This window comes from Lissotriton vulgaris, chromosome 7 (assembly GCF_964263255.1).
Source record: "Lissotriton vulgaris chromosome 7, aLisVul1.2, whole genome shotgun sequence".
Lineage (NCBI taxonomy): Eukaryota > Metazoa > Chordata > Amphibia > Caudata > Salamandridae > Lissotriton > Lissotriton vulgaris.
Window position 1 is genome coordinate 1,746,602,170 of NC_141695.1, and position 24,310 is coordinate 1,746,626,479.

A 24,310-nucleotide genomic window follows, 5' to 3' on the forward strand; every position below is an offset into this window, starting at 1 on the left:
GGTCAGTTTGGTGTAGTGGTCTCCTTGGCGCGACACAACTCTTAGATAAGCAATCTGACCAGGTACCTCGTGTTTGTTTATTCAGTTGATAGAAGGGGTTTGAGTTACCGTGGTCATTAAACTTTCCCCTGTTGACCCCCCCACCCTCTTTTTCTAGTATTTATTTTATACCTCATTGGTCTGATGTTTGCATTGACGGCCACTATTGCCCATACGAATTACTGATTTTACTCAAGTTTCGCAATGGAGCAAAATAATGTTTTAAAATGATTCTCAAACCCTGTGGCTGCCTCACAGAACCCTTCTCTTTGCCACCAGCTGATGCGTTTATTAAACTATCAATAATTTCCTCTTTCCATTTTGCAAAGGCCATGTTTGTTTCTAATTGCCATGTGTCCTGATGATGACCATCAAATGCTGAGGGGGTTGAAACGCTGTCGACGTTATCACTGTTAAGACTTACATGTAATGCTTATTAATGGTGTGATGGGGGATATTATTTGTACACAGACATACTTTGTCGGTTCTTCCTTGGCACACAGCTGGGTATCCCCTTGCTTGTGAAGGGTCTGTACCCTCTGTCCAGCCGGCCCTTGCGGGCTGCTGGGATAGACGGTGTTTACACCCAGAAGGTCTACCCAGGCTGTTCAACCTTTCGCTTTTCAAGAGCCTGCGCCCATCCTGAGCTGCGCGGATGCCCCGATCCCGGCGCCGGCCGACGCACGTGTTCCCCTGGGCAGGGACCCGCGCACTTGCTCCATTATAATGGGCGCTATCGTCCCGGCTGCCCCAGCAGTGCGAGGCCCGAGACCCATCATTCACGCGGGCCCGAGGCGCAGCGATCAACGAGGCCGGCACTGAAAGGCCAAAGCAATATGGATGAGAAACGAGAACGCGTCCGAGCCGCCTCGAGGAGCCCGGGCCGAGAGCGGGAACCAGAGTGGACAACTTATCACCGGCAAACAGGCAGGTGTCGGGGAGGGGCTGGGAGTCTGCAGCCTGCCTGCCACCAGCCTGCTCGGCGAGCCAGGGAAGCTGCCTGCTCCGGTTGACTCAGAGCACACGGGTTGTAGCAGCGCGGGATGCGCCGCTTCTGTCGGAGCAGAGACCAGGCTCATTTACATGTGGTTCATCCCTGTCTGTGGGGTGTGGTAAGCAAAAAAACAATGGACTGGAATGTGGCGAAATTAACTCAAGGGTCCCATCCATCAGATTAGTGTAGAATAGATATGTCTCTCTACCTGGGAGGTGTGCCAGGGTGTGGCTCAGACCTCGAGGTGCCACAGAAGCCACACTGCACCTGGCGGGGGGTGGAGCCCACCGTGGCTGGGACTGGACGCTTCGTGCTCCTGTTGGAAGGAGGCCTGGCCTGGGGTTCTGGTCTGGACTCTTCCCAGTGACGGGGCCAAGACTTATTAGCATAAAAATAAGCACTGTCCGTAAAGGTGCAGAGAATCGAAAAAACGATGGACCGGAATGTGGCCCAGAGTTAATGAGCAGTGGGTGAGGTTAAGGACAGCATTCTATCCATCCCACTTGTGGCACGGCTTCGAGGCGCAGCTCTTACAACGCCTGTTGATCTCAGACCTTAAAACTCTGTAAAGAAGGGGTAGCAGAGTACTAGTTCTCTCACCTCACATGATTGGTTGGTTGGGGTATCATTCCACCTCCCGTGGGACTAGTTTATATCTCAAACTACACAGAATCATTACACTTTAATTTACTTCACAGATGGGTTGTATACATAAACAATGCGTTTTTTGGGGGTTTTTTTTTTGCATTTCAGTGCTGGAACCCTTTTCACAATGTTTTTTTTTTAGTCAGGGCTCAAAATGCAAGCCATACGTGTTGGCGTTTGCAATGCTTGTTTATTTCTGGCATCCAATATACGCAGTACTAGATGAAAACCCCATCATTCGTACTCTACAAAGAGTTAATACTAGGTCTGGGCGGAGTTCGCAAAGTTATTAAAAAGACTCTGCCAAACTACGCGGAGTTCCGCGAACTGCACCGCGAGGTGCAACAATGGGCTCTGCAACTTTCTGCCACGTGAGTAGATTTTCTACTTGAGCAACAGTTTTCTCAACGCGGATGGTCACGACCAGCCGCCACCGCATGTTTTGGGAAAATCTCACTGGGTGGTCACTTTGTACCTCATTCTGGTGGGGTGTGGTCTGTGAGGGGTCACTCTGTGCCTCATTCTGGTGGGGTGTGGTCTTTGAGGTGTTCCCCAGCCTCCCTGGAGTGGTGATGCCCAGTGTGCTTTGATCTGTGAGTGGTCACTGTGTATGCCTCCTTCTGGTGGGTGTGGTCTGTGAGGGGTCACTCCATGCCTCCTTCTGGTGGGTGTGGTCTGTGAGGGGTTCCCCAGCCTCCCTTGGGTGGTGATGTCCAGTGTGCTTTGGTCTGTGAGTGGTCACTCTGTGCCTCATTCTGGTGGGGCGTGGTCAGTGTAGGGTTCCCCAGCCTCCCTGACCAGTGCAGCCAGCCCACCTCCCCTGAGGTCTGATGCCCAGTGTGCTTGTGGTCTGTGTCTGTGAGTGGTCACTCTGTGCCTCATTCTGGTGGGGTGTGGTCTGTGAGGGGTCACTCTGTGCCTCCTTCTGGTGGGTGTGGTCTGTGAGGGGTTCCCCAGCCTCCCTGAGCAGAGCAGCCAGCCCACCTCCCCAGAGGCCTGATGCCCAGTGTGCTTTGGTCTGTGAGGGGTCACTCTGTGCCTCCGTCCGCTGGGGTGTGGTTTGTGAGGGGTTCCCCAGCCTCAGTGGATCGGTGACACCAGCCCACCTCCCCAGAGGCCTGATACTCAGTGTGCTTTGGCCTGTGAGTGGTCACTCTGTATGCCTCCTTCTGGTGGGGTGTGGTCTGTGAGGGGTTCCCCAGCCTCCCTGGAGGGGTGATGCCCAGTATGCTTTGGTCTGTGAGTGGTCACTCTGTGTGCCTCCTTCTGGTGGGGTGTGGTCTGTGAGGGGTTCCCCAGCCTCCCTGGAGGGGTGATGCCCAGTGTGCTTTGGTCTGTGAGTGGTCACTCCTTGCCTCCTTCCACTGGGGTGTGGTCTGTGAGGGGTTCCCCAGCCTCCCTGGAGTGGTGATGTCCAGTGTGCTTTGGCCTGTGAGTGGTCACTCCATGCCTCCTTCTGGTGGGTGTGGTCTGTGAGGGGTTCCCCAGCCTCCCTGGGGTGGTGATGTCCAGTGTGCTTTGGTCTGTGAGTGGTCACTCCATGCCTCCTTCTGGTGGGTGTGGTCTGTGAGGGGTTCCCCAGCCTCCCTGGGGTGGTGATGTCCAGTGTGCTTTGGTCTGTGAGTGGTCACTCCTTGCCTCCTTCCACTGGGGTGTGGTCTGTGAGGGGTTCCCCAGCCTCCCTGGAGTGGTGATGTCCAGTGTGCTTTGGCCTGTGAGTGGTCACTCCATGCCTCCTTCTGGTGGGTGTGGTCTGTGAGGGGTTCCCCAGCCTCCCTGGGGTGGTGATGTCCAGTGTGCTTTGGTCTGTGAGTGGTCACTCCATGCCTCCTTCCACTGGGGTGTGGTCTGTGAGGGGTTCCCCAGCCTCCCTGGAGTGGTGATGTCCAGTGTGCTTTGGGCTGTGAGTGGTCACTCCATGCCTCCTTCTGGTGGGTGTGGTCTGTGAGGGGTTCCCAAGCCTCCCCGGAGTGGTGATGTCCAGTGTGCTTTGGCATGTGAGTGGTGACTCTGTGCCTCCTTCTGGTGGGTGTGGTCTGTGAGGGGTTCCCCAGCCTCCCTGAGCAGTGCAGCCAGCCCACCTCCCCTGAGGTCTGATGCCCAGTGTGCTTTGGTCTGTGAGTGGTCACTCCATGCCTCCTTCTGGTGGGTGTGGTCTGTGAGGGGTTCCCCAGCCTCCCTGGAGGGGTGATGCCCAGTGTGATTTGGTCTGTGAGTGGTCACTCCTTGTCTCCTTCCACTGGGGTGTGGTCTGTGAGGGGTTCCCCAGCCTCCCTGGAGTGGTGATGTCCAGTGTGCTTTGGCCTGTGAGTGGTCACTCCATGCCTCCTTCTGGTGGGTGTGGTCTGTGAGGGGTTCCCCAGCCTCCCTGGGGTGGTGATGTCCAGTGTGCTTTGGTCTGTGAGTGGTCACTCCTTGCCTCCTTCTGGTGGGTGTGGTCTGTGAGGGGTTCCCCAGCCTCCCTGGGGTGGTGATGTCCAGTGTGCTTTGGCCTGTGAGTGGTCACTCCTTGCCTCCTTCCACTGGGGTGTGGTCTGTGAGGGGTTCCCCAGCCTCCCTGGAGTGGTGATGTCCAGTGTGCTTTGGCCTGTGAGTGGTCACTCCATGCCTCCTTCCACTGGGGTGTGGTCTGTGAGGGGTTCCACAGCCTCCCTGGAGTGGTGATGTCCAGTGTGCTTTGGCCTGTGAGTGGTCACTCCATGCCTCCTTCTGGTGGGTGTGGTCTGTGAGGGGTTCCCCAGCCTCCCTGGGGTGGTGATGTCCAGTGTGCTTTGGTCTGTGAGTGGTCACTCCATGCCTCCTTCCACTGGGGTGTGGTCTGTGAGGGGTTCCCCAGCCTCCCTGGAGTGGTGATGTCCAGTGTGCTTTGGCCTGTGAGTGGTCACTCCATGCCTCCTTCTGGTGGGTGTGGTCTGTGAGGGGTTCCCCAGCCTCCCTGGGGTGGTGATGTCCAGTGTGCTTTGGTCTGTGAGTGGTCACTCCATGCCTCCTTCTGGTGGGTGTGGTCTGTGAGGGGTTCCCCAGCCTCCCTGGGGTGGTGATGTCCAGTGTGCTTTGGTCTGTGAGTGGTCACTCCTTGCCTCCTTCCACTGGGGTGTGGTCTGTGAGGGGTTCCCCAGCCTCCCTGGAGTGGTGATGTCCAGTGTGCTTTGGTCTGTGAGTGGTCACTCCATGCCTCCTTCTGGTGGGTGTGGTCTGTGAGGGGTTCCCCAGCCTCCCTGGGGTGGTGATGTCCAGTGTGCTTTGGTCTGTGAGTGGTCACTCCATGCCTCCTTCTGGTGGGTGTGGTCTGTGAGGGGTTCCCCAGCCTCCCTGGGGTGGTGATGTCCAGTGTGCTTTGGTCTGTGAGTGGTCACTCCTTGCCTCCTTCCACTGGGGTGTGGTCTGTGAGGGGTTCCCCAGCCTCCCTGGAGTGGTGATGTCCAGTGTGCTTTGGCCTGTGAGTGGTCACTCCATGCCTCCTTCTGGTGGGTGTGGTCTGTGAGGGGTTCCCCAGCCTCCCTGAGCAGTGCAGCCAGCCCACTTCCCCTGAGGTCTGATGCCCAGTGTGCTTGTGGTCTGTGCCTGTGAGTGGTCACTCTGTGCCTCCTTCCGCTGGGGTGTGGTCTGTGAGGGGTTCCCCAGCCTCCCTGAGCAGTGCAGCCAGCCCACCTCCCCTGAGGTCTGATGCCCAGTGTGCTTGTGGTCTGTGAATGGTCACTCTGTGCCTCCTTCTGGTGGGTGTGGTCTGTGAGGGGTTCCCCAGCCTCCCTGGGGTGGTGATGTCCAGTGTGCTTGTGGTCTGTGTCTGGTCACTCTGTGCCTCATTCTGGTGGGGTGTGGTCTGTGAGGGGTCACTCTGTGCCTCCTTCTGGTGGGGTGTGGTCAGTGTAGGGTTCCCCAGCCTCCCTGAGGTCTGATGCCCAGTGTGCTTGTGGTCTGTGCCTGTGAGTGGTCACTCTGTGCCTCCTTCCGCTGGGGTGTGGTCTGTGAGGGGTTCCCCAGCCTCCCTGAGCAGTGCAGCCAGCCCACCTGCCCAGAGGCCTGCTGCTGAGGCACACAGGCCTTCATGTGCTCTCCAGGGCTCAGGGGAGCTGAGCTCAGCACTTGGACACATTAGGAATTCCTGGCCGCTTTATCTTCCTCCCCCAGCCACCTCTGGCTGCAGATGAGCGATGCCCAAGGGTACCGCCAAGGACTCCTCCCCCTGCAGCCTGGCGGCGCGGTAATAGCCCCAAGCAGCTGCCAAGAGCACGGCTCGCCCCTCCTCCGAGGAGAGAGGTGTGACCGTGGGCCTGGTGTCCTAGCTCCGCACAGCTGTGTTGTAGATGAGCACATCTACCAGACTAGTTTGGAGAGGAATGTGTTTGCAATGCGGTTGGTAATTCGTGTTAGTATACAATGAAGTTGATGAGTCATGTTAGCAGTCCATGAAATTGCTGAGTCATGTTAGAGTGCGATGCACTTTGTAAGCCTTATTAGTGTACGCTGCTGCGGATGCGTCATGTCAGTATGTCATATGTTTGGCCAGTCATGTTACTCTACCATGTAGTTTATTATGACCCATGTTAGTGTTCACCGAGGTTGGGGAGTCCTGCTTCTATCCCGTTCGATTTAGGAGATATTATTCATTACAATGCCCGTTGGTCGTTGACACATTACTGTGCCAGGTGGTTGGCGAGTCATTGTTACTGTACCATGTGCCTGATAAGTCATTGTTATCGGAACCTGTGGGTGATGAGTCATTGTAACTGTACCACGTGGCTGATGAGTCATGGATACCACCATGTGGGTGATGAGTCATGGATACGACCACGTGGGTGATGAGTCATGGCTATTTTACCATGTGGATGATGAGTCATGGATACTGTACCATGTGGATGATGAGTCATTGTTATCGTAACGTGGGTGAATGGTCATGGACACTACCATGTGAGTGATGAGTCATTGTAACTACCACGTGGCAGACGAGTCATGGACACTACCATGTGGCTGATGAGTCATTGTTACTGTACTATATGGATGATGAGTCATGGATACTACCAGGTTGCTGATGAGTCATGGCTACTGTACCATGTGGATGATGAGCCATGGATACTACCTGGTTGCTGATGAGTCATGGCTACTGTACTATGTGGATGATGAGTCATGGATACTACCAGGTTGCTGATGAGTCATGGCTACTGTACCATGTGGATGATGAGTCATGGGTACTGTACAATGTGGATGAGGAGTCATTGTTATCATAACATGTGGGTGAGGAGTCATGGATACTACCATGTGGGTGATGAATCATTGTAACTGTACTACGTGGCTAATGGGTCATGCATACTACCATGTGGGCGATGAGTCATTGTAACTGTACCACGTGGCAGACGAGTCATGGACACTACCATGGGGCTGATGAGTCATTGTTACTGTACCATGTGGATGAGGAGTCATGGATTCTACCACGTTGCTGGTGAGTCATGGCTACTGTACCATGTGGCTGATGAGTCATGGCTACTGTACCACGTGGCTGATGAGTCATGGCTACTGTACCACGTGGCTGATGAGCCATGGCTACTGTATCATGTGACTGGCAAGTCATTGTCACTGTACCATGTGGGTGATTATTCATGGTGGTATACTGTATGGTTGATAAGTTATGTTAGTTTGCTGTGTTGTTGATGAATGTTTTAGTATGCATTGTAGTTAAATTATAATATAGATGACAATTGATGAGTCATGCGTGTACTATGTGGTTGATGAGTCATTGTTTATACAATGTGAGTGAGTTTAAGTGTTGATAGTTTTCCATTTGGTGGCTATGTGACATCGCCTGATATGTGGTTGTTGGTCATGTTAGGTTATCATATAGTCCATGGTGAGTTAATTTAGTGTCACATGTGGCCAATGGTCAATGTTTGTGTATGTTGTCCGAGATGAGTGTAGGACACCACATTGTTAAGGCAGCACACTGAGAGAAGCACCCGTCTTGTGACGTGTGGCTGACATCTCACAAGGTCAGAACAATCTGACACTTAAAAGGCAGACTCATTTCCATGACAAACCCCTCCTCTCTCTTGCTACCTTGCCTCAAGCAGCAGGATTTCCTCAGAGAACTGCATGTGTTACAGATGCAACATCAACAAAACAACTGGAGATAGTAAACAAAGGACTTCGCTTTCACACTAGAGATGGAGACAGAGAGACGTCAATAGACAAAGTTACATAAAATGGAAAATATTGGAAGTACAGATCAGTAGATCTTGAGAAAGCAAAACATGTTTCCAACAAAACAAAGGCACAGTAAACTTTACTGGGATTTTGTGGGGTTCAGGAGACTGGGATGGGCGCACCGTTAGGGGCAGGTCTCCGGGGCAGCAGTCATCTAAAGTATGGTGGGTCATCTCAGTCAAACTCTTTACCACTGGAATCAGAACGAGTCTTGGGGTCCGGCATCATGAGGAGAAAAGGATGAAAGCTGTGCCAAAAAAGGGATTTTCAAGATTTGAGCCATATTTAGTCTGCGCCCCCGCTGTAGACTGGAACTTGATGGTCAAAGCTAAGAGCAGGGCAGCTAAAATACAGCTGTTAGGGCTGTGTCACTCACTGGGAGGGTTCTTGCCTTGTCCCTCTTTGTCACAGGCAGATGTTTTCTTCCAACCTTAGGAAACGTTGTGTCATATCCTAACTCTGCACACTTTAAAGAAAGTTTCTTGGGCATCAGTCTACTACAAGCACCACGATAGACCCTCTGAATTCCAGATCAGAACCACAGTAAAATGTCCAGTTGCAACTGGTTCCTGGTATTTCTCTGCAGCGCCCTTTCCTACAAGGTCTGGTGCGCCCCACTGGCACAGGGTGGAGGTTTCACAAGTGCAGGCAGGAGAAGCACCGCTGCTGGTCTTTCTCTGACTCCAGGGCTGTCAGCACTCACCTGGGCTCAGAAGTCCATAATAACGACCAAGAAACACGCATCCTTGGCACTTAAAGCCGCATCTCAGACCCAGGGAATTGAGATACCGCTACAGAGGCAGGTGTTCAAGCGGCAAACTGGAAAATATTGGAAAGGCTTTTTTATTTTTGTGTGTAGCCATTTCTGGGCGGCGAGGTGGCCAAGATTGGACATTTAAAGGCAAGCCTGTGAAAAGGGTGCATGAGATAAAAGGCAAGCCTGTGAAAAGGGTAAAGGAGATAAAAGGCAAACCTGTGCAAAGGATACAGGGGATAAAAGGCAAGCCGTGAAAAGGGTAAAGAAGATTAAAGGTAAGCCTGTGAAAAGGGTACAAGATATTAAAGGCAAGCCTGTGAAAAGGGTAAAGGAGATAAAAGGCAAACCTGTGCAAAGGATACAGGGGATAAAAGGCAAGCCGTGAAAAGGGTAAAGAAGATTAAAGGTAAGCCTGTGAAAAGGGTACAAGATATTAAAGGCAAGCCTGTGAAAAGGGTACATGAGATAAAAGGCAAACCTGTGCAAAGGATACAGGGGATAAAAGGCAAGCCGTGAAAAGGGTAAAGAAGATTAAAGGTAAGCCTGTGAAAAGGGTACAAGATATTAAAGGCAAGCCTGTGAAAAGGGTACATGAGATAAAAGGCAAGCCTGTGTAAGGGGTACATGAGATAAAAGGCAAGCCCGTGAAAAGGGTAAAGGAGATAAAAGGCAAGCCTGTGCAAAGGATACAGGGGATAAAAGGCAAGCCCGTGAAAAGGGTAAAGAAGATTAAAGGTAAGCCTGTGAAAAGGGTACATGAGATAAAAGGCAAGCCTGTGCAAAGGATACAGGGGATAAAAGGCAAGCCTGTGAAAAGGGTAAAGAAGATTAAAGGTAAGCCTGTGAAAAGGGTACATGAGATAAAAGGCAAGCCTGTGTAAGGGGTACATGAGATAAAAGGCAAGCCTGTGAAAAGAGTAAAGGAGATTAAAGGTAAGCCTGTGAAAAGGGTACACGATATTAAAGGTAAGCCTGTGCAAAGGATACAGGGGATAAAAGGCAAGCCTGTGAAAAGGGTACAGGAGATAAAAGGCAAGCCCGTGAAAAGGGTAAAGAAGATTAAAGGTAAGCCTGTGAAAAGGGTACATGAGATAAAAGGCAAGCCTGTGCAAAGGATACAGGGGATAAAAGGCAAGCCTGTGAAAAGTGTACATGAGATAAAAGGCAAGCCTGTGAAAAGAGTACATGAGATAAAAGGTAAGCCTGTGAAAAGGGTACAAGATATTAAAGGTAAGCCTGTGCAAAGGATACAGGGGATAAAAGGCAAACCTGTGGAAAAGGGTACCAGAGATAAAAGGTAATCCAATCCAATCCAATCCAAAGATTCTTTATTTCGGCCATTTAGGCCGTAAAAGATGCATAAAAACATACAAACATACAATCATTTGATGACATTTAAAATTTGGGCATATGAAATGCATAAAAACATACAAGCAACAACATTTCATAACATTGGGCGTGAGGGTAAGACATAGTGCATTGTGATTCAATGACCGCGAAAGCTGAAGGTTACAATGGCACAGGGGGGTAGGCATACAGTCCTATGGTGGTCTTGCTTTGAGCAACTTGGACCTAATGCGCCACATGGCCAAAATATATTTTGCAACTGCGAATACAATGTGAGGGGAGGGATCAGTTTTCAGTATTCTGAACGATGTTGCACAGTTCCTTATACCCATGTTCCTACATAGGGGCACAAGCCAATGTTTCCTAGGTGACTTGTAGGAAGGGCAGAAAAACAGAACATGGATTTCCTCCTCATCGCAGGAGTTACAGCCGGGGCATATTTTGTATAAATAGCTTCCTTGCCAAAGTCGGGTAAATAAAGTCCGTAAAGGTTTCAAACTTATAAGAATTTTTGGATTCAATAAAACGTTGGGTTAAAATGCCAGTGCGGGGTGCAAGCACATGGGAGGCAAGACTTTGTTACTTGTAAGCTTCCACGAGTCTTTTCCGGGGGACCCTATTACAGCCTAATTCCGGGGCCTCCCACAATTCGTTGAAGCCCAGCCGGAACAGTTCTTGCTTGACAAAGGATAGCCAAGGGATCTTGTCACTATGGTTTAAATTCATGACATGCACAAGATCTTGCCTGTAGTGTTTTAGCTCATTTGTTGACCAAATTCTGTGCCAGAATCTTAATGGTTTAGATTCAAGGTCCTCCCTAATAGACGGTAGACCCAGATCTAGTCGTAAGGGAAACAGAGGAGTTGCAGTTGGGAGGGCCAGAAGACGCCTCAGAAAGTTATTTTCCACACACATCAACTCATTTGCAGCTTGATGTCCCCATAGTTCGCTGCCGTATAGTGCAGCTGACTTCGCTTGTGTTTTATACATTTCAACTGCAGGAGCTATGGGTTTATAAGTTGAGGTGTTCGTGACCCTTAAAATAGCCCCGGACAGTTGAGAAAGCCTTATTCGCGAACTTGAGATCTGTGGTCCCCAGGATAGGTTCTCATGCAGGGTAACGCCCAGGTACTGGAATGTTTTTACCCTCTCCAGTACTGTGAAATTCAGGGATGGGTTGGGTCTAGTTGTGGGGGAGGGGTTGAAAATCATGAATTTGGTCTTCCCTGTGTTGATCTCAAGACCATACTGCCTACAGAAAAGACCAAACCCATCTAGGATTCGCTGAATTCCCATAGGGGATTTGGAGAGCAGGAGGGTGTCGTCAGCAAACATGATTGCCGGCACCCTCCTGCCCGCCAAAACCGGGGCGTCGCTGTCCCTAACGTCAACTAAATGTGTGATGACACTATTAACGTAAAGACAAAAGAGTGTAGGCGCCAGGACGCATCCCTGCCTAACCCCCCTGGAAACAGGAAATCTTTTTGACAGAACTCCATCCCTCCCACATCGTACCTGGGCAAAATTACCCTCATGGAGTCTTATTATGGCCTGTAGTAGGTGGGTGGGAACTCCCATCTCCTTAAGGACCTCCCAGAGTTTTTTCCGTGGTACCAAGTCAAATGCTGACTTCAGGTCTACGAACACCATGCACAATCTCCCTCCCTCAATCCTCACCGATTTCCAAAAAAGGAGGATGAGGCGGAAGATTTGGTCCATGGTGGACGTATTCTTCCTGAAGCCAGCCTGGAGGGGGCTTAGGATTTCATTTTCCTCCATCCAGTCCAGGAGTTGGTCCAATAGAAGTCGAGAATAAAGCTTTTGGGGGACATCTATGAGGCTGATCGGCCTGTAGTTGGAAGGGAGCAGAGGACAGCCCTTCTTGAAGATAGGGACTATCTCTGCCCCCAACCAAGTACAGGGGATCGCCATTCCACGTGCAATTGAATTGAAAAGGATGTGGAAGTATGGCACCCAGATCTCTGGTTGGGACCTAAAAAGGACACCTGGTAATTTATCAAGGCCCGGGGCCTTTCGCAACGCTAGGCCGTCTATCGCACTGGCCACTTCCCCCAGACTGAACTCCAAGATGTCTCCAGGGAGGGATAGGAGTGCTGCGACAACATCATCGGTATTCTCTGAGCTATCTACGTAAAGTTTACTAAAGTGATCTTCCCATATGGATGCTGCAATATTAGGCTCAACTGCAGCTTTGGGTTCTCCTGAGCCAGTATTAACTAGTAACCAGAATCTTCTAGAGTCCTTGGTTCTTAGGGCTGTTGAAAGGTCCTGCCATCTATCCCAGTCCCAATCTGACCTCGCACGGGCCATTGTGGCCTTATACTGGCGCCTCAGGTCGGCCACCCTGGTCCGAGCAACACCTTCTTTAACTGCGGTGATTAGGTCAGATTTAGCCTTTCTACATTCAGAGTTATACCAGGAGGAGGTTCGGGTCTTTTGCTCAGGCTTCACCACCTCAGGGTAGAGAACCTCACCTAGATCTCCCACTAGGTCTTCATGAATAAGAGCAAAAGTTTTGTCAAAATCCTGAGAACTAGATTGGCTAACTAGCTCACCCAGAGCCTCAAATTTTGGCAGCACAAGCTCGTAGATTTTCCTAATATTTTCTTCGGAATTTGAAAATTTCTCCCATCTCACCCTACGCCTATTGGAGGTTAATACCAGATTACCCAGATCATCTCTATCCTCGAGGGGTAGAGGTCCGGGATTTGCTGGGGGATGAACCAAGGAAAGTAGGAGAGCATTGTGGTCACTATCTGTATGGGGGATTATTTTAAAATCCTCTACCTTTGGCCAGAGACTAATATCTACGAGAATGTAGTCTAGTCGTGACTCGTGATTTTTCCTATTGAATGTGCATTTTGAGGGAGAGTCTGAGGCTGTTCGTCCATTGCAGGCTCTTAGCGCAAAATTGAGGGTCAGGGACGTAATTTGGACCGCAAGTGGGGACCAGGATCTGGGGTGGGGCGATTGACACACTGGAATACCCCAGAAATTGTCTTCTGCCGTAAGAGCCCCTTCCCTCAAGCCCTCTAAGGGCTCGAAGTGGCAGTTAAAATCTCCACCCATTACCACCTTATAATCAGTCGGCAACTGACCCAGAAAGGACGAAAGATCTTCTAGTGTGGTGGACTCCGCCGTAGGGCCAACAGGGCGGGAGTAGACGTTTATAATTGCCAATTTAGGGGCACCTGGCCAGTTCAGTACAACACACTGAATGTCTTGCGAGGACGTCGCTATGGTCTCCGCTGTGCAACCAATGTGACACGCTATCCACACCGCCAGACCACCCGAGGGCCTCCCCTTACCATTCCAGGTAGCCTTAATTTCAAAAATTGCGTAACCAATTTTAGACATGGGTTCCCTCGCCCATGTCTCTTGAAAGAGACAGGTGTCACTATTTATTGCTAGGGAATCCCAATCTTCAGTGTGTATTTTATTGGCGATGCCTGCAACATTCCATGACAATACCTTCAGAGCTTTAGAAGGAGTATTAGGTTTAGGTCCCTGCGTCCCCGTAATGCCACTATCATTGTTTGCATGCGAGATAGAGATCCCAGGAAGAGGAGATGGACTCTGGTTAGATGGAGCTGGAGGAGTTGGAGTCGGGCCAGGGGAATCACATGAAGTCTGTGGAGGGGAGTGTGCACCAGAGAAATAAGATTTATCATCTTGTACACATAACCCCCTCTCTGGAGCAGGAAGACTAGGGGAGATGCCCAGGCGTCAATCGCAGGAGTCCAAACCAGAAAAAGCTTCGAATCTATTGCTAACTTCCAAGGGAGTGAAAGGGAGCAGGTGATCCATCCCCCCTGTTTCAAGAGCATAGTCCGACCTCCTAAAGTTGATTCCATAGCCCCTTTGCGGAATGGTTTCCCACCCAGATACATTCTTTGGGGCCATGGGGCCAGACAACGGGGGGAAATAATGATTGTTATGTTTATGGCCTAGGGTGCCTGGCTGGGCCATAGGTGGCCAGGGGCATGACATGGGAGCTACTAAGGCTCTTGGATAAAAATAAGTGAGGTCACAGGGCATAATTGATTTGCCTAGGTTCCCAGGCATCCAGCTCAAAATATGCCTAACAGCTTCAGGATCCCTAAAGTTGACCACAATCAAATCGCCCTCAATGTCTTTCTCCCGCCCCCCAACCAGGGGAGTCGGCGCACGTGCACAATGTCCCCGTTAATATTGCTCGGGAGTGGTCTATTCTTGGACAACCAGTACATAGTTTTATTTTTAAGCTGTTGAGGACCTTCTCGCTTGTCTGGGTCAAGTGTGGGAACACCCGTGAGCACCACCACATAGGGTAGTGCTTCAGGAGGAAGTTCAACCTGAGGAATCCTACGTTTTGCCACTCTACTTAGGGATTCCCTCTCTCCAGCCAGCCGCAATGGTCTTGCAGCCGAACTGTTTCCACCCTTCGGGATGGCACCATCCGCTTGCGTGGCTGGTCGGGATGGAATAATAGAGGTTGTAGTCCCTTGAGGATTATGGGTCACTGTTTTGGTAGGAGCATTAGGCTTTGGGAATAAGACCGTTGTGGTGGTAGTGGATACAGTGTGAGCCGCCTTGGCTGAAGTAGGTTTTAGGGTATTGGGTAAACCAACCGTAGCCAATGCTGGAGTAGGAATGGGAGGGGCCTTCTGTTTGTCCGGTTTGTTAAGAATAGCCAGTTCCAAATTCCCCAACCGGTGTTCGATAGCCAGTAATCTGTCTAAGATAGGAGAAGTGAACGTCCTGAGCATTTGCTCAAGAAGCTCCAGGGTGGGGGCAGTCGGCTGAGTGTCCGTGATGTTAGTACTTGTAGAGGCAATGGCGATTGTAGGTGAAGTTTCTTGTGGAGTCACTAAAGTAATTTCGGGTCTTGTGTCCACTACTGGTTTAGGGGCAGGAACTAATCTCCCCCCCTTTCCCCTTGCCGAATTCAGAGTGGCTAATTCTGCCCTTTTGAAGAGAACCCCCCTTCCTCCTTCTCTTATTGGGAGGTGGACCATGAACTTTCGGGACCTCTATCTTCCTTGATTGATTTTTAGCGATGTTTTTAGCAGTGTGGAGGGCAGCTGATGTAACTTCCTGGCCTACGCCAGAATTACAGGATGGAGAGGGAACGGTAGTAGGGGAGCTATTTAGGGCCCTAGGTAAAGATGGTAAAGGAGAAGTGTCCCTTAAGAGTTCAGGAATTCCCTGGGTTGCAAAAGAATCCTCAGTAATAGGGGCCACCCCTGAACTAGATGTTAAAGTAAGCGGGGTTGATGTCAGAGAGAGTCTAGCTTTATAACCTTCGATGGAACGGCGGCGCTCCACCCTTCTCTCAGCTAAGGCTTCTTCCCTGTCAATTTCAGAAGTCGATTTCTTAAAATAGTTATCTAACGTGCCCTTATTGAGGTTTCCCCCCCCCCCCAGAGTACTAGGTGAAGCAGTGTCCATATTGGCAGGGGATTACACGACTATGGAAATGCTGGAGCCTGGGCAGGAATATCAAATTGGAAACACAAGATACTTAAAAACTTTGGCCCATGGAAGGGTAGAAGACAAAGGAGAGAAAAAAAACCTATCCAAACAGTGGTACTGAGACAAAAACTAACCCAGAATAGGTGAAATCACCAAACGGAATGCTACACACAGGGAAACTGTCAGCACAGCTATATGTATAATGAACTCAGGTCTATGGGGAAGCAAAATGGGGGAGAAAGAGACAGGGCCCAGCCCAGCCTCCCTCAGCCACCTAACGGCCACACAACGGCCCGCCCTTTGCCCGGGCTTAGCCCCGTGCTAAGTCCCGCGCGCGTCCCGCGATGCGCGTCTAAAGCGTCAGTTATGAGGCAATGAGAGGAGGCGGGGCACGCCCGGGAAGAGGCACCAGCTGTAGGCAATCAGAGGAATGCTGGTCCTCGCAGTCCCGGGCTCCCGCAGTGTGTGTCCTCGCAATCAGGCTCTTCCACAGTCAATCCCCTCAAACAGAGCCACAACGAAGGGAAGCAGCAAAGAGGCCAACGAATGGCAGGGCGGACCACAGAACACCAGAATCCTGCTGCGAGCGGCACCCCGCTGTAGACTGGAACTTGATGGTCAAAGCTAAGAGCAGGGCAGCTGAAATACAGCTGTTAGGGCTGTGTCACTCACTGGGAGGGTTCTTGCCTTGTCCCTCTTTGTCACAGGCAGATGTTTTCTTCCAACCTTAGGAAACGTTGTGTCATATCCTAACTCTGCACACTTTAAAGAAAGTTTCTTGGGCATCAGTCTACTACAAGCACCACGATAGACCCTCTGAATTCCAGATCGGAACCACAGTAAAATGTCCAGTTGCAACTGGTTCCTGGTATTTCTCTGCAGCTCCCTTTCCTACAAGGTCTGGTGCGCCCCACTGGCACAGGGTGGAGGTTTCACAAGTGCAGGCAGGAGAAGCACCGCTGCTGGTCTTTCTCTGACTCCAGGGCTGTCAGCACTCACCTGGGCTCAGAAGTCCATAATAACGACCAAGAAACACGCATCCTTGGCACTTAAAGCCGCATCTCAGACCCAGGGAATTGAGATACCGCTACAGAGGCAGGTGTTCAAGCGGCAAACTGGAAAATATTGGAAAGGCTTTTTTATTTTTGTGTGTAGCCATTTCTGGGCTGAGAGGTGGCCACGATTGGACATTTAAAGGCAAGCCTGTGAAAAGGGTACATGAGATAAAAGGCAAGCCCGTGAAAAAGGTAAAGAAGATTAAAGGTAAGCCTGTGAAAAGGGTACATGAGATAAAAGGCAAGCCTGTGAAAAGGGTACATGAGATAAAAGGCAAGCCTGTGAAAAGGGTAAAGAAGATTAAAGGTAAGCCTGTGAAAAGGGTACACGATATTAAAGGTAAGCCTGTGCAAAGGATACAGGGGATAAAAGGCAGGCCTGTGAAAAGGGTAAAGAAGATTAAAGGTAAGCCTGTGCAAAGGATACAGGGGATAAAAGGCAAGCCTGTCAATAGGGTACAGGAGATAAAAGGCAAGCCTGTGAAACGGGTAAAGAAGATTAAAGGTAAGCCTGTGAAAAGGGTACATGAGATAAAAGGCAAGCCTGTGCAAGGGGTACATGAGATAAAAGGCAAGCCTGTGAAAAGAGTACATGAGATAAAAGGCAAGCCTGTGAAAAGAGTAAAGGAGATTAAAGGTAAGCCTGTGAAAAGGGTACAAGATATTAAAGGTAAGCCTGTGCAAAGGATACAGGGGATAAAAGGCAAGCCTGTGAAAAGGGTACAGGAGATAAAAGGCAAGCCCGTGAAAAGGGTAAAGAAGATTAAAGGTAAGCCTGTGAAAAGGGTACATGAGATAAAAGGCAAGCCTGTGCAAAGGATACAGGGGATAAAAGGCAAGCCTGTGAAAAGGGTAAAGGAGATTAAAGGTAAGCCTGTGAAAAGGGTACAAGATATTAAAGGTAAGCCTGTGCAAAGGATACAGGGGATAAAAGGCAAGCCTGTGAAAAGGGTACAGGAGATAAAAGGCAAGCCCGTGAAAAGGGTAAAGAAGATTAAAGGTAAGCCTGTGAAAAGGGTACATGAGATAAAAGGCAAGCCTTCGCAAAGGATACAGGGGATAAAAGGCAAGCCTGTGAAAAGGGTACATGAGATAAAAGGCAAGCCTGTGAAAAGAGTACATGAGATAAAAGGTAAGCCTGTGAAAAGGGTAAATGAGATTAAAGGTAAGCCTGTGAAAAGGGTACAAGATATTAAAGGTAAGCCTGTGCAAAGGATACAGGGGATAAAAGGCAAACCTGTGGAAAAGGGTACCAGAGATAAAAGGTAATCCTGTGCATAAAAAAGGGCAGGTATGAAGCAGTCACCAGGGACAGAAAAATCAAAGAAATGGGGAAAGGGGGAGCAAGGGCGGAGCTCCCCCCATCAAAAGTCGATTGGATGCCACCAGCGGCTGACTGCAGCCTCTTTTTAAAACTCTTACTTCCAGCGGGTAAAATAAAATGAACTAAAGTACCAGGGGGCACAAGCTACGTTACACGAGGCCACCACATGTTCCACCCACAGCCCAGACAGAGAGCTCTGCCATGCTAGTTCCGTCAATGCCCACCACACCTTCGACGAGTCCACCTCACCCAATAAAACACCCGCTGGCTGTGAGAATGGCCGGCACGGTCAGATATTTTTATTCATTGATTCACATCCAATTATTACACACTGGTGCGCTTGTGCGCTGCTAAAAAAAATGGACAGGCAGCGTCCCCAGGAGGTGGACTGTCAAAAATAAATGAGAGTGTTAAGGAATAAGCGATGTTGCCAAACGCTGTCAAACACTGGCACAAATTAAGCACTGCATACTTCTCATCTGTCACTACCAGTGCTTTAGATAAGACCCTTTGCAATGTTTTGAAGACCAGAAAAAGGCAAAAAAAATAAATAAATGAATAAAAGCCTGGAGTTAATAGATCATGGGTGTTAAACATAAAATATATTAAAAAGGAGACTGGAGGCTGTTAAATTCTAGTTTGCGACATCAACATTATCGGCGCCATCTTGTCCCTTTTCAGGCTTGTATGTGCGCGTAAGTAGCAGCCATTTTGAATGCCATGGCCTCTCTGCCCACTGCCGATAGCCAGCGCGTCTCTCTCTCCCCCTAACCTCGCAAGCATCCCCCCTGCACGCTGACAGCCCCCGCTCTCACATGCTTGGTCCATAAACCTCCCCTTCAGCGCAACCCTGCCTCAGAACCACATCCCGTTCCCAGCTAAACACCTCCCCCCATCCCTTTCATGATCTCGTATCCTTTGATAAACCCCCTTTCCTCTGTGCCCGATTGTGCTGCTCGTTCCCAGGCCGCCCCCTGGCCCTGCGGATGCAGTTTATTGCCCCCATACAGTAGGAAGCTTCTCTCATCAAAGGATCCACAACTGATCAAAGCCCCCACCCCATGAGATCCGATCAGCCGCACACATTCCAGGAATCGGCGGAATGTCTAGCTGCGTGACAGTCATCACCCGTTGAGACCGGGGTGGGGACTTCTACTGTAAATGCATGTGGGAACAGGCATGAAGCGGGGATTCCGAGGATGTCTTTCCGTACATCAAAGTATTTGCAAGAATGTGCCACATGTAATAAACTGCAATAAAGACCATAAACCTGTGTATAAGAGGCCAGGCCTCAGAGATGCGGGTAGAGCACCTCAAGAAGATACCCTGTTGTCTGATTTGATGTGTTCTGCTCCGTCGGAATAAACTCCTGTTTCCTGCCTTCCAGTCTCCAGCGCCTGCCTCTTTGTTTGATAGATTCGAGTGGTTTGAGAGGCGGTTAACGCCGGGCAATACTTAAAGGTTCTTGGTCGACATTGGCCCTACCTTTTTCTACAATTGGCGACCCCAAAGTGGAGCCCATCAGTGACACGTTGTTCCGGGAGAGGTCCTGACGACAGAGTGAACGACTGCAACGATCGGGAGAGCTCCTGCCCGATAGACCCTCGTCTGGCAGCCGATCATCCGAACTTCACTGGTTCCGAGCAGACCTCTCTCGAGTGATCTACGGTCCTGACTGGGAACCAGCAGGAGTGCCGCGACAGTTACGGAGAATAGAGGATGATCGGGCGCTGGATGCGGAAGACGAGAAACTGTCCATGCGGTCCGGGTAAGGTCGTGTAACACGACAAATTGCGAAACGATTATTTGGAAAATACTAGTATTACTCTTTGATTGTTTGTTCTTTTGAGATATTCTCTGCCTGCAAACGGGGAAGAATAGAAATATTCTCTCTTCCTTTGCAGATAGTGATGGGTAGGTAACGCAGACTTTTGTCCCCCGTTGTAATCTGTCGTGCCTATTTTTCTCCCCACTGATTGATTGATTGTCCGAACATTGACTGTTCGAAGTTGGTTCTTTTGAGACATTCTCTGTTTGCAAATAACGTAGAATAGAAATATTCTGTCTAGTCTTTGCAAGTAGTGAAGGATAGGTAGTGCGGACCTTTGTCCCCCGTTGTAATCTGTCATGCCTATCTTCACCCCACTGATTGGTAGTTGGTTCAGCCCGGACCGCTTATTAGAGATGAACGATCCAGCTCCACTGGAAGGCACCCCTAATAAGGACATGTTCATGAAGCATGGACTAATCGCTATAGCCTCTAGCAAGCTATGGCACAAATATACAAGAAAGGATCAGGGAAGTCAGTGGCCACTGATAGGATCCTTCGATGATGACAAAATGAATGCGCTGGAAACAGCCCTTCGTAACAATAAAACAACGCCCACTATGCTTGATAGTCTCGGCATGTGGCGCAAAGAAACAGAACAACGCAAAAAGAGAAACAAAGTCAGATTAGAGAAAGAACTACGAAAAGCAGCTCACCTAGCTGACAGAAAGTTAGAGGAAGAGATGAAGGAGAGAGGAAGCCAAACAAAAGCAAGAGTCCGAAACATCGAGTCAGTGTCCTGTCAGAACACCCTCTATGATCGACCCCGAGTTACCCTTGAAACAGCGAGCAAACGATGATCTATTACTAGGTCCTCCGATCATCTACATGCCCCCTCCATATGCCCCTTCCCGACCCTTAGTACAGCACCCACCACCCCCAAGCACAGATGAGAATGGTACCAGGGCCTCGGTCCTCATGGCCTCCGCGCCGACCGAACCCCTTATACTCGATGCAGCGCAAGCAGCAGTATTAGACAACCCTGAGGCCCGAAAGAAAGATTCCACTAGAATAAACAGGTTGAGCAAGGATGAGCGAGCAGGGATCGACAAGATAGTAAAGACACTAGTAGAACGGAAGGAGAGTGAGGAGTACGTAATGGATATGTACAATTCATATGCTGAGAGCCACAGACGACACTTTGTCATACGATTTTGTTACCATACCCTAAATGCTTATGAGGACCGAGACAAAGGTCCCGAAAGCTAAACGACTCTGTACAGAAAGGTTGACATTGGGGACGAGAGCGAGTGTGACGTGGCGGTCCTCCTTACGCGTACGCTTGATGTTTTCCGCCACCTCACTGAAAAGGGGTTGGAAGCTAAAACTACGACTCCTGTAACGACCGAACCTCAAATAGAACAAGCTAGTGCCATGATGCCTATAAGCGAGGCCGCTCCCTACTGGGTTCCCCCACGAGGTCTGGGAACGCACGATGATGTTAACCATCAAGATGCGAAAGGGAGGGTAGTTTATAACTGGATCTACCAACCATGGGATCGACAAGATATCCTGACATTCCGAAAATCTCTGCCCGATTTACGGAAAAACCCCTCTGCCTTTTACACTGAATTAGGTACAGCGTTAGGTTCAACGATTATGACCCTAGCTGACATCGATTTGTTTTTCGGGTTATGTCTGCCAGCTGATGTGTGGAAGCAAATCCGGAAAGTCGACCACCTTGAGCTGTTCGGACATACCTGGTCACAACTCGATGGCATAGACAGACAACGAGAGCCTGGACAGAAACCTTGGAAATCCATTTTAGAACTCCCAGACAAAATTGTACAGAAACTGACAACCCTGATCTCAGAAAAGAAGGTGGACTGGTCGATAGTGACAGCCTGCCGCCAGAAACCCCAGGAAGATGTGTCAGAATACTTCTCCCAGTTCAAAACTGTGTTTTCCGATTACAGCGGCCAGGACATGACCACTGCAACCGGACATCATCTGTTTGTTCAGAACTATGTCAAAGGTCTGTCACAGGAGGTCTCTCAGAAACTACAGGCTAGTGAGAGTAGTTGGGCGGCCTCCAAACCTGCGGCTATCCTCCAGATGGCCCAGTATTATGAGCATCAGAAAAATGAAAATGATAGGGCGACCGATAAAAAGAAAAAGGACTTGAAGGAGAGGGTGATGATCGCACATTTGCAGGGGATGACTATAGGATGAGAGCAGTACAAGGGAAATTACCAGTCGAATGCTCCTAGAAACCCACCCCCTAAAGACCGTACACCCGCACCCTATGTTGGACGTAAAGATATTGATGAGAACCAGTGTGCATTTTGCAAGGGATTCGGCCATTGGAAATCCCAGTGTCCGGTCCTGTTAGAAATGAATAAGAATAGGGACACCAGAGATGTAGCGGGTGGACCAAGAAATAGAGGACAGGGATGAGGGTCCACGAATGACACCAATAACGACAGGCCAGGCAGAACGAACACATTTGACCGTCCCGACAGAACCAGTACCAACAGTCTGACTGTGACGACACTCACGACTTCGCATAGGACTGCCAAGGGCAAGGGAGGGATCCAGTCAAGCTCTATGTTGACCAGCAAGGTCCTTATGTCACCGCTAAGGTCCTGGGTACGAAGTCTCCATTTCTGGTAGACACTGGCGCAATACGTAGTGCGTTATCTAAACGACTGATTCCAAGGGCACCCTTGTCTGGCTCACTTGTAACATCGATAGGTTTCGATGGAACGCCCTCCAATAATCCCTTGTCCACACCGATCTCCTTTGACCTAGAAAATAATACCACTGACACGACTTTTTTGATCTCATCCAACTCCCCTGATGCCATTATGGGACTTGACTTACTGAAGCATTTCCGAGCTACCATTAGGTGTTCGCAAGATGGAGTTTGGGTCTTTCTGTACGATAACCCGGCTCTGCTCAGACTTTGTCCTTCCCGACGCATGTTTTCCATCTCTGACGCTGACTCGTCCTTACTTGACACTCTACCTCCATATCTGTGGGCCAAGACTGACTCAGACGTAGGACGCATGATGGTCGACCCAGTGCACATAACTGTTCGACAGGATGCAATACTCCCAAAACTTCCACAATATCGGATATCGCCCGAGGGCAAGAAGGCATTGGTAAAGATTATCCAGTCCCTGATAGATGCAGGAGTGGTAGAGGAAGTAGTTAGCAATGTTTGCAACAGCCCTATCCTACCCATTATAAAGAAGCAAGGTGAAGGAGATGAGAAAGCGTACCGCTTCATCATCGACCTACGAGAGGTCAACAAAGTAGTTATACCTCAGTACCCCGTAGTCTCAGACATCACCACTATTCTGACTCTGATTCCTTCCACTGCTACCACCTTCACTGTCATTGATCTCAAGAACGCTTTCTTCTCTATCCCCATCCACCTAGACAGTCGATACCTCTTCGACTTCACCCTAAAAGCCCGCTCGTATAGATTCTGTCGAGCACCCCAAGGCTACACTAAAAGCCCCAGCATCTATAGCAAGGCCCTCAAGAGACAACTGGACGCAGTCCAGTTACCCGATGGAGTGGTGTTGATACAGTACGTCGATGATATCCTTTTGGCGGCCGACACCACTCCTCTTGCAGTCACAGTCACCATCCAACTCCAGCACTTCCTTGCGGAAAATGGCCACAAGGTCTCCAAGAAGAAGTTGCAATTCTGCCAACCCCAGGTCACTTACTTAGGCCACCTCTTGTCCAAAGACGGGAGAAAGCTTACACCCGATCGAATTCAGACCATTCTAGAGACCCCTGTCCCTAAAACCCAGAAACAAGTCCGCTCCCTGCTAGGCCTCACTTCCTTCTGCCGGCAGTGGTTGCCAAATGTTAGCCTCATTGTGAAACCACTGCTTTCCTTGCTGGCTAAAGATGTCCCCTTCCCGCTCCCTTGGACCCCTGAGTGCCAATCCTCCTTCATAGAACTACAAGATGCCCTCAGCTCAGCCCCCGTCCTAGGAACCCCCGATTACACGAAGCCCTTCTCCCTCTACACTCACGAAAGGGAGGGATGCGCTTTGTCTGTCTTGACCCTGTCCATTGGCCCAAAGCAACGCCCATGCGCTTAATTCTCTGCCACTCTTGACTCCGTAGCCAGAGCCTTGCCTGCCTGCCTTCGAGCTGTAGCTGCCGCTGCTATCTCTATCCGACAAAGTGAGTGGATCGTACTCTCTAACTCCCTCATGGTGCAAGTACCCCATGCGGTTGACACCCTCCTGAACCAGACTAAGACGCAACATCTGACTAGCGCACGACTGACTGGGTACAAACTGACTCTGCTTCCACCCCACATCACCCTGAAAAGATGCACCACGCTGAATCCGGCCACCTTGTTGCCCCTACCTGAGAACGACCCCAATGTGTCCCCTATACATGACTGTGTGACCCTCACAGACGAACAGACTAGGAGTAGGGTTGACCTCAGAGACAAAGCCTTACCAGACCCTGACGGAGAACTGTGGGTGGATGGCTCTTGCATCAAACTCCCCGATGGCACCACCTCAGCTGCTTATGCATTTACCACAGCCCGAACTGTAGTAGAGACAGCCCACATCACCCAATGATCTGCACAGGCAGCAGAACTGATTGCCCTCACACGAGCATGTATCCTAGCAGCAGGAACCACAGCAAACATTTACACCGACAGCCAGTA

At 50.1% G+C, this 24,310-nt stretch overlaps 1 protein-coding gene across 1 annotated transcript in view; it reads right to left on the reverse strand.

Annotated features, from left to right (window-relative positions):
• GRIK5 (glutamate ionotropic receptor kainate type subunit 5) overlaps positions 1–24,310 on the reverse strand; it is a 396,169-nt gene that overhangs the window by 336,974 nt on the left and 34,885 nt on the right. The window lies entirely within an intron of this gene.